Source organism: Magallana gigas, chromosome 2, assembly GCF_963853765.1.
Source record: "Magallana gigas chromosome 2, xbMagGiga1.1, whole genome shotgun sequence".
Lineage (NCBI taxonomy): Eukaryota > Metazoa > Mollusca > Bivalvia > Ostreida > Ostreidae > Magallana > Magallana gigas.
In genome coordinates, this window is record NC_088854.1 from 2,549,432 (window position 1) to 2,558,107 (window position 8,676).

The 8,676-nt window shown below is 31.4% G+C and overlaps 1 long non-coding RNA gene across 1 annotated transcript; it reads left to right on the forward strand.

The window, feature by feature from the left end:
• Window positions 1-6,242: 6,242 nt before the first annotated feature.
• LOC105334918 (uncharacterized) lies at window positions 6,243-7,145 on the forward strand. Its single transcript, XR_010710005.1, has 2 exons — window positions 6,243-6,340; window positions 7,089-7,145. It is a non-coding gene; the product is annotated as an uncharacterized lncRNA (long non-coding RNA).
• The last annotated feature ends 1,531 nt before the right edge of the window (window positions 7,146-8,676 follow it).

The following is an 8,676-nucleotide window of genomic DNA, read 5'->3' on the forward strand; positions in this document are numbered from 1 at the left end:
GTTCTATGGTCGATACAACGACCTTGTCAGCAAATACAATCTTCCATTGGGTCGCATATTGACTGACGTTTTTCATACTAATTGTTAGACCATAATTAATCACCTAATTATCTATGTACTCCTCCGTTTTTTCCCGATTACGACAAAGAGCACACAGCGGTGTGACCGGTCAGCAGAGGATGCTCACTCCTCTTAGGCAATTGATTCTATCTCTATGTTTTTGGAGGTCTGTGTTGCTCTGCTTTGAATTTGCATTTTGTTTTATGGATTTTTGAGATGGTAGAAGGTTTGTTATTGTCATTTTTTCTTGCTTATACTTAATTCTATACCTCAAGTTCTCCTATACCCAAAATTGATATTTATTTTTAGAAATTGATTTTTATCTTTCAGAAAGAAAACAAACGTTTTGCAACTTTGTCAATAACTTTAGCAAGGGGTGCACATTGCTCAGAGGTGATAAAAAAAAACTAGCAAACACATTTTTATAGACAATTTTTCTTGTGTTCATGTATTGTTAAAATGCAAATCTAAAATATTAAGTTAGTCTTGTCATGATTGAGCCCATTTAGTGCCGAGTAAAGAACTATTTTATAGGTTTTGTTCGTTGTGAATTTCGGTTACGTGACTTTTAAGTACAAGATTTAAATACATGATTTATTTATTTGGAATGTAAATGAGGCTAGATGGTCAACAATTATTCACCATGTCTGCTTTACAACTTTACACATACTATTTTTTAGCAATATCGTTCATTTAGAAAAGATAAATTCTAAATATTTTAGCTCAAAACTTTGATTGTTTCCGGTTTTAAATTATTGTCTTTATAGTTAAATTTAGCGAACAGTTTGGTCAGACGGATTCTTTTAATGCATTGTATTCCATTTAACTTAGATGGTAAAACATTGTTGGAATGAACAATGCCATTCACCATATTTGTAATACTATTCATTGGCATATTTTTCCTTTCTTATTGTAATAATTTCATACTTGTCTGTTCTGAGCTCAAAACTAGAAATTAATGTTCTGGCCTGCTCTGTTACAAATTTTTCAACCCAAATTCATTTTTGGGTATTTTTCATTTAGCATATACACCATTCATATGTGTAGATATTATTACATGTATATGTATTAAAAGCCATCTAAACAAACGCTTTAAGGACTAAGTTAACTTAGGAGGCAAAATCACTAATATGAACAAAAAACGACTTATTGTACATTGAAGCCCTACTTTTGTGGTATTATTATTAATTAAGAGCTTTTAAAGTCGAGTATATATATATATATATATATATATATATATATATATATATATATATATATATATATATATATATATATATATATATTTTGATGTATATATCAACTATCAGCTGCTGATATTTTCTCTTCAGAAATCATAAGCGTCGGAACCGGGGAGGGGGGGCGGGAGGGGGCTTAGCCCTTCCCTCCCCCACACATTTTCTTTTGCAAAGATCAGGTGCCATTAGTAGCATCCTCTGATAAGCGGTGACCCATGTCGTGTGCGTTTTGTCGTAATTGGAAAAACGGGAAAAATATGTCGGTAGTTAGGTGATTAATTTTGATCTTACAATAAGTATTGAAAACGTCATTCAAAATGCCACCTAGTAGAATATTGTACTTGCTGACAAGACTGTTTTATCAACTGTTATATTTTTTCAGGCACTTTTAAAGGGACATGGTCACGACTTTGGTCAAAAATTATTTTCCCAATTTTAATGTCAACAATACTTCTGTAAGGCATTTTGAAAAATTTGAGTCATTCCTTGGTTTATGAGCGTTTGGCATAGTTTACAATTCTTTGCTATGTAAACAAAGCTTTTGTTTACAAATGAATTTTGAAATGAAAATTCCAGTTTAGCCCTAATACGAGGGTTGTTCGGAAATTATTGAGACATTTACTCTTATTTCATTGGGGAAAAAGATAAATCCTTGAAATTTCACCAAAACGTACACCAGGATAGGATTAATCAACGTAAAAAAAAATATTGTCTGTAGCATGATTGGATCATTCCTGGTAAGCTGACCAAATTGCCATCGCCCAGTGACCCGGCACAACCGCAAACTTACCGCAACGTCATTTTGACGCTTCTTATTAATCCTATGTTTTAAAAACCTAACAAACGAAGGGAAATTAGAATTAATTCTTCATTTCCCATCTTTTGTTTACATTTCAAGATGTCAACATTCGCATATTCTCTCCATTCTTGATTTTTTGGAAAAAATTCGGGTCATCTCTAACGGAAAGTCAAAGTCCTGGGAAATGTCTCCTACAATGACTCTGTGTACATATTTTAGAACTGTTTACATCAGTTAGTGTTTAAAAAGTACTTGATATTTAGTCACTTTGTCTGAATTCTAGCTAAACAATTAGTGAAAAAAGACGATAAACTGAAGTGCTTAATCCCTTGCCATTGTATAGTTTTTGTTAAAGCAGTTGGGTGGTATTAAAAGGTCTTTTTCCGAAATTTCCATCAATATGATGTATATTCGCTGCGCCGCCTTGACGTCAAATTTCTATATACTGTCGTTTTTAAATTCCTATTGCTTGGTAAATATATATGTACCATATCCGTATTTCAACTCAAACACTCGTGAAACTTGATCAAAAGTTAGTCACAATAAATAGCAAAATAAACATATATAATCTGATTTCTTTTAGTATAAGCTGTAAGTTTGTGGACACTTAGACAGACGATGTTTTAGTTTTCTTATTCTCCGAGTTTATGCTTGCGCCGGGTACCCCGACCACCGATTTGTTAATCTACCGTTGTAAACAAAATACTACACTTTTTTAAAATATTACTTATTTTAATTATTTGTTAAGGTTTCTTCAATGTTCATGCCAACTTTTACCATAATTCGTCACTTAGAAATGGAAATATCCGTGTTGTCTCAATAATTTCCGAACAACCCTCGTATGTTTGGAATTGTAAATATATGCTTAAAATAAATAAGAAAATAGACATATCATTTTTAAAAAGATTTTGTAATGTAAAATAAACAAAAAAAGGTCACGAGCCTTGTTTACATGACATCCACGGCCTTTGTGTCTGTTCAGTAAAGCACAATAATACTTTTAATTACAATATTATTTCTGATTAAAATCACTATACATTCAAAGTTGTGAAGTACTGACGGGAGTTGTTTTTATTGATGAAATTCTGAGTTATTGACGGATATCACCATATGAATCACGTTGTGTAATATTCAAAGATAGAATTAACGCGTTCAATCTCTACGATGTATTACATGTATGTATCAGTAATCGAAATATTTGTGGAAAAGTATATAAAAGCAAATTCTAACAAACAAATGATAATAAAGTTCAGTCTACGCCAGTACTGGTTCTATCTTTAGATTGGATATCCTGTCCTTTATTCCAAATGCTACTACTGTAATCGACTTCTGGCGTAGGAATACATCCAACTACAAATATATCTAAATTGTTTGTACCATTTAAAATCTAGTTACATGTCTATCTAAAGTATAAATGAATAAAGGTCTATATGTGGTATTATGCATTTTTTGCCCCCAAAATAACAAGTTTTTTAAGTGCTTTAAATAATACGGTGGCAGATATTTTAAATCAAATTCAATATCATAATCAAAACAAGTGTGTAAAAGGTTATTACCACAGTGACGTCATAATGTAGAAATGATGTCATGAAGATTGTCTTATTTTTATAACTTGATATTTTGTAGCAAATTATGGGTGTTTTCCGATGGTTTTTCGTCTTGGAAACATCGAGCGCTAGCTTGCTTAAGTACCATTTTTTTTAGTATAATGTGTATTATATAAAGGAAAACATATGTTAAAATAGTACTTAAGCAGATCTGCGCTCTATACTTCCAAATATAAAATATAAAGAAAAATGACAATATTTTATTTGTTTGCAAATTTGCAGGAATTGGGTCATTTAGGTGACGTCATGGATAAACAGCGAATGAGCAATGATGACTAAAATCAAGATTAAAGTGAAAGGCATCCCCATTACAATGATTTATGAAGATTTGATTTTTGTACGACACTATTTAAAAATTAGTTAAAATTAACCAGTTATTGAATCATACTGCATATAGTCTTTTCCTTGGAAAACGATGTTTCTGAATACATTACATCGAATTTATCGATTATATGAAGTACTACGTTTTGTAAGCGGTGATGAGTTGTGCTTAGGTCCCAACACTCTTTTACTTCCGGTTTAACGGCGTAACTGCATAGGAGAGTTGATTAAAATCAACTCCGGGGTTGTCTCCTTTTATTTGGCCAACTTACTCCAAGTTGGTCTTCGTTCTTGGTCATGACATACATGTAATGGTTACTCCATATGGCTAGTACAAACTGCTAGGATAAAAACATTTTAAAAGAAATACAAAGAACACATCCGTTAAGCAAAAATAAACTCCACTAGGCCTTATCCAACATTTGACCGATACATTGTATAATATAACCACCTGTCATTCAAGACATAAAACCACTCAATTTTTCATTTTTTTTAAAAAGACATCGGGCTTATGATGAAAGCAATGTTTAATTGATTTTCCTCTCAACTTTATGTTCATATGTTCTGTTTAATCGCCTTTATAGTTTGATTTCTTTAATGTAACACTTTTTCTTAATCCACAATTGCAGCGTAATAGTTGATTCGGAAACTAAGCTGGTATCAGATATGTCGATACTTCAATAAGGGTTTATTGGTATTTCTGAAATGGTTTCTATGAATGCATGAATGCCAAATGCATAAAAATTTCTAAGGATTCTCTTTATGGATCATACCTCATCATGTTTTGAAATTTTAAACTTGTGATACAGTGTTTGCTCAGTTTATCATTTGTTCATTCTTTATCGCACATGGATATTATTGGTTAAACCAAAAATCGGGATTTTATCATTTAATTCTACTTATGTGAAAATGAAAATAGTATGAAGTTGTATTAAGGGTTATAGTCACCACCTGTTTACCGCTGTAATTTATTAGTAAGCATCATTTAAAACGTTTTGCTTCTTGAAATATATTTGTATTTGATAAAGCTATAAATCTAATACCTGTAGTTAAAGGTACTTGGAACACCTGTTTCCGACACCAGTCTACTATAAGAAACAACGACCAAAACATATTAGATTACCAAAATGATCACAGTCTGGATTTCTGTCAGTGCAATTGTAGTTTTATTTGCAGGTCTTGATACTGGTTTATCTGCAAAGAATTCTAGTAAGTAACTGTTCAGTTTGTGTTAGAAGAATACCATATAACCGATGATTTTTGCGATTATCTAGTTTTCGTTTTTTCGTGATCATATTACATTCCAAATTATTTATTAAACAGAATTTATCCTGTATCGTTTTCCATAAAATCTTTTTAAATCGCAGAAAAATTAATTACGCAATTTGAAAATATGACATAATTTCACATTTATTCAAATTTTGTGACACGAAAAACATGCTGGATATACTGGTTTTGAGCACTGTATTAGAGTATTAACTTTACAGAACGTTGGCAACGTCCTATTGATTGCCAAGATGTTCTCTGGGCGGGCCATAATACAAGCGGTGTCTACATGATTTATCCCAAAGGTACAGGGGGATTCAAGGTGTACTGTGACATGACCACGGCTGGGGTGGATGGACGGTAAAGAATATATTTGCTTTGCAAATAATGTTTTAGAAAAAAAAGTGCGGCCATATCGTTGTTACTTATGTATAAAAAATTAAGACCTGGAATAGAGGTAAGAAAAGTAACGCTCATGGGTATATTGCCCTGAAATATTGTTAAATTATCTGCTACTGATTATAAATGTTACAGTATTACACAGAAAACCCCAAAAATTTATCAAAATTAAAATAAAAAATATTATTAAACATATAAATTTGAATTTAAAACTATAATTCAAAAAGGTCAATAAAAACTTCAAAAGTCACGGAGAATCATGTTTAGGGCTCGATATTGTAGAAAAGAGTCACTGGAAGTTCTGCTGAGAGAGAAAAACAATAATTAGGTTAATTTTCATAATCATAATTAAAAATGCCGATGCTACATCAGCTGCCTCTGTTTAGAGCTTATTTCTGAAGAGGTTCTATATTTAATGTCAAAGTATATCTTATTTCCCCTATTACGCATATACAAAAGATATTGTGTTTTGTGATTTTTTTTTATATTTATATGTCTGGTATTCAAATATCTGTAACAAAGATCTATTCGTATCATAATTTTTACGTTCCAGGTTCTTCAAAAAAGGAAAAATGGGAAAGTCAACTTTAACAGATATTGGAAAGACTATCAATATGGATTTGGAGATATCAGAGGAGAATACTGGATTGGTTATTTTAGCTTCATTTGATATTTTCTTATTTAAAACTATATTAAAAAATGCAACCTCTATTCATTTAATTAAATAATCACTTTCATCGTACTGAATTTGCTTGGCGCATGTAGAAATGGTGGAAATATGCAGTTTAGTCTAATCAATTCAAATGAGATTTAAATGTGAATTTCAAAACTTACATCAACACCTTAATTTAGTGGTACTGAATGAGATGTATCGTTAATTCTTTAAAAAATTGATAAACCTGTAACGTGTTTTGACCTGTGTTCTCAAGGATAATATATTAAATCAATTTTACTCAAACTCTACCTGAGTTAATAATTCTCTAATTTTGTAACGTTTAAATCACTTCTAATAATTACTGGGGATAATGTATGATGTGGGCTTTCTGCACTGTGTTTCTATACTCGGTTCCTATTGAGAGAGAGAGAGGTACTTGGTATCTCAATATTCTCCCGATTTACTACACCAAGCGCCTCACCTGGGTTACTTGTCACTAGTTTGTACATGGCGTCTTAAATCTATCTTTTTTCTTTTTCTTTCTGTCTACTTCAACCCATCTTCTCTACTGTTTGCTGGAGACTCCTCCAAGATTCCACAGCATAACTGTTTATATACAATTGGAGTACTCCACTCCAGATATCGTCAGGTCATATCATTTCCCACCCTTATCTTATTATTAAAACGTTTATTTTGATAGGGTATAATCATTACAACCCGTACTATATTTGTATCTCCAATAGGAAACCAGAGAATTCATCAGCTGACCTCACAAGGTTGGTATGAGCTGAGAGTTGACATGTCAGACTTCAAACCACAAAGACGATATGCATTCTACCGAATTTTTTCTGTTGGAAATAAAGCCTCAGGATACCGATTAACGGTTGGAGAATACGAAGGAAACGCGGGTATGTTTGAATAGATAGAGAGAAACTTATAACATTTGTGTGTTGTTAGGTTTCAAATTGAGTCATCATTTCAAAACTTATCAAAACATCGGTGACACTTAATTTGAAGGAAACGATGATTATAATCAGATGATTGTCGAAATTTTTAAAACCTAATTTCTATATTATTTCTATTTGTCTTTTACGGCTTTAGATGAACAACTTCAAACTGTGTCATTGGTCACATTTTCAGGTATCAGTAGTCCATAATGGGAGATTGTTTATAGGAATTACTATTTTCACAAAATCTTTCTTCGACAAAACAAAGAAAAATATTTATGACACACTTTAGGTCGTGAAACCTAATGTTTAAGTTGAAATTTAATAATTAAAATCTTAAAGCAAAATAACGGAAATATGTGGAATAGGGAATTTTATATCAGGGCCAACATTTACAGCCTAGGACTCGGAAAAGCATCTCCCGAGAGTATGAATTTTGTCCCCACAATTGAATTTCATAACCCTATGCAATGTCAGTATACAATGTAATTTTTTCTTGTTTTAAAATTTTTATACAAATGTTTATGTCATCTTAATGTACATATATAAATAATGGAATGAACAGATATATATATATATATATATATATATATATATATATATATATATATATATATATATATATATATATATATATATATATATATTTTCTATGCACTTGATTTAATATTATACAAAACAATATCATGATGCAGTTATATGTTTTTGGATAAAAATGTTGGGTGTTAACTTTTGTTGCATGTCGACGTTAATAAGTTGCATGTCGATATGTAGAATGCCGACAAAAGTAAGTGCATTCATATGTGGGTAATACAAAAAATTTCGGATCATAATTTAAAAGTGTTTCTTCCCTTTTTGATAAATTTGAAGATATATATGATATCTATTATATTTTAGTAGTAAGAGTAAAATATTTTGTCAAGAAATATTGTACATTTATTGAGATATAAAATCGTTTGTATTTATTTCTAGGCGATTCATTAAAATACCACAATGGGGGTTCATTTCACACAAAAGATCGAGACATAAATGGATGTTCGAATGCACATAAAGGTGGATGGTGGTATAAAAGCTGCCACCATTCAAATCTCAATGGGCTTTACCTGAAAGGCAGTCACTCGTCTTATGCTGATGGCATGAACTGGTATCATTGGCATGGTTATCATTACTCGCTTAGAACTACAGAAATGAAAATCAGAAGACAATAGACATGATTTGTTGTATGAGCTGGTTATGGTTCCGGATTTCATGAAGAATAAATGCTTTGCGAAGAGAAGCAATGTGTCTTTAACATTAAAAAAAACTTAATTTTTTTCTGCTGTCATACACTTAAGTTCCAAACAAAGTTTACGTTTTGTCTGTTTTACATCTTATTTATGGAATT